The sequence below is a fragment of the Oncorhynchus gorbuscha genome, linkage group LG16, assembly GCF_021184085.1.
Source record: "Oncorhynchus gorbuscha isolate QuinsamMale2020 ecotype Even-year linkage group LG16, OgorEven_v1.0, whole genome shotgun sequence".
NCBI classification, from domain to species: domain Eukaryota; kingdom Metazoa; phylum Chordata; class Actinopteri; order Salmoniformes; family Salmonidae; genus Oncorhynchus; species Oncorhynchus gorbuscha.
Window position 1 is genome coordinate 13,136,311 of NC_060188.1, and position 2,337 is coordinate 13,138,647.

The 2,337-nt window shown below is 38.0% G+C and overlaps 1 long non-coding RNA gene and 1 other non-coding gene across 2 annotated transcripts in view; both read right to left on the reverse strand.

Moving 5' to 3' along the window:
* Positions 1 to 369: 369 nt before the first annotated feature.
* The window catches only part of LOC124000367, a 2,790-nt gene continuing 822 nt past the window's right edge, over positions 370 to 2,337 (reverse strand). The window contains exons 3-4 of the long non-coding RNA XR_006832586.1: positions 2,280 to 2,311; positions 370 to 2,060 (exon numbers count right to left, since the gene is read on the reverse strand). This is a non-coding gene — a long non-coding RNA (uncharacterized LOC124000367). The remainder of the gene's footprint in view (positions 2,061 to 2,279; positions 2,312 to 2,337) is intronic.
* LOC124000918 lies at positions 2,142 to 2,229 on the reverse strand. The gene has a single exon (XR_006832686.1). It is a non-coding gene; the product is annotated as a small nucleolar RNA SNORD88 (small nucleolar RNA).

Sequence of the window (2,337 nt, forward strand, 5' to 3'; positions counted from 1 at the left end):
GCAGTGACAAACTTGTTTTGCAGTGTTTTCCACCACCATCTCATAGCAGGATTCAAGAGGTGTATAATTATGCTGTCAGGATCTGGCTGTAAAGAAAGCACCATCTTGTTTAAGATAATATTTTAAACTGATGAGAAGTATGAGCCGATGAACAGTAACTTACAGAATGTGATATACATATTCATAAACATAAATATGAATGTCAAATGTTAAAGAGACAAATAAATTAGAATTATAATAAAGATTCAGAAATAAAATTGAGTGGTCATTTATTCCATATTCCATGTACAAATAAATTGACCATTTGCGTCAAACACACCTGCGGGGGGGAGCTCACCAGTAAAGTTAGAAAGGACATGACCCAGAGTATCTGATTAAAATATTTTAATGTTTCAGCCTTACATAACAATCAGGAATAATCTCACTTAGGTCAGCACATTTCCATTGCTGAGTCAACCCTGGTATTAACAATTCTTCCCACATCTACAGAATTATTAGCAAAAGGGATATTGTTTCGCAATCTTGGTCATGTTGGGGGAATAATCCTTACTGCTTTGGTAAATTGGTGAGCTAGTTGATACATTTTTTTTTAATTAAAAGGGACTGAAGTGACACCAGCTGGATCATTCTGGAAATACAGGTAAAAGTGCCTCGTGCAAAACACAGGCCCCTAAATAATCCATTAAAGATCTCACCCCATGTTAACTTCTTTGGTACTGGGGGGCAGTACTGAGTAGCTTGGATAATAAGGTGCCCAGAGTAAACTGCCTGCTACTCAGGCTCAAAAACTAGATTATGCATATAATTAGTAGATTTGAATAGAAAACACTCCGAAGTTTCTAAAACGGTTTGAATGACGTCTGAGTATAACAAAACTCGTAAGGCAGGCAAAAAGAAATGAGGGAAAAATCCAATAGGAAGCCTATCGAATATACAGTGTCTATGGGGTCCTATTGCACTTCCTAAGGCTTCCACTAGATGTCAACAGTCTTCAGAACCTTGTTTGAGCCAGGTGTATAGCAGAGTGCCATGAGCTCAGTCTCGCTCATGCCCGAGAGTTAGCTGCATTCTATTGCATTTCTAAAGACAAAGGAATTGTCCGGTTGAAACATTATTGAATATTTATGATAAAAACATCCTAAAGATATATTCTATACATCGTTTGACATATTTCTACGACCTGTTATAGAACTTTGTATGAACTTTCGCCTGGACCATCCCGCGCCTCTTGAGTTTGTGAACTAAACTCGCAAACAAAAGAGGTATTTGGACATAAATGGACTTTATCGAACAAAACACACATTTATTGTGGAACAAGGATCCCTGGGAGTGCATTCTGGTTAAGATCAAAGGTAAGCAAATATTTATAATGCTATTTCTGACTTGTGACACCTTTGGAAAATGACTGTTTTTCAGTGGCTAGGTGCTGACCTAAAATAATCGGTGTGCTTTTGCCGTAAAGCCTTTTTGAATTCTGACAGTAGTTGCATTGAGAAGTTTATCTATATTTCCATGCATAACACTTGTATATTTTTTTATTATCAATGTTTATATTTGACTATTTCTGTAATTTGATGTGGCCCTCTGCACTTTCACCGGATGTTTGTTTGAGACAATGCATTTCTGAACATAAAACACCAATTTCATAAGAGGTTTTTGGACATAAAGATGAAATTTATCGAACAAAACACATGTGTAACATGGCAGTGCCATCTGATGAAGATCAAAGGTTTATTTAATTGCTATCTGACTGAGGGCTCTCCTTGGCTGGAAAATGGCTTCATGGTTTTGTGTGGCTAGGTGCCGACCTAACAATCGTTTGGCGTGCTTTCGCCGTAAAGCCCATATGAAATCGGACTCTGTGGCTGGATTTACAATACGTTTATCTTTAAAATTGTATAAAATACTTGTATGTTTGAGGAATTTTAATTATGGGATTTCAGTTGAATTTAGCACCCTGCAATTTCACTGGCTGTTGGCGAGGTGGGATGCTACCGTCCCTATTATCCCAGAGAGGTTAACAGACTGCAGTCGCCACATCTTCTGTGGAGGGCCAAGATCTGCATGAAAAAAGTGATAAAAAACGGTCTGAAAATAATTACATCACAACCTACAAGGCTCCTATGTGATTAATTATTATCAGTCTCCTCAGACTCAAGCCTGTCAGAGCCAGAGAGCACCTTATCGCCACAGATATTCAGAGCCCAGTGCAAAACATCACAGGAGAAGGACATTTAAACAAGGATTCAATTTGCTAGTCATTAGTACTTAAAGCTCACCTTGTAGTTTGGTATCGACTTAGCCTTGTCACCTTTGGGGAAAATAAGTTCCATTAGG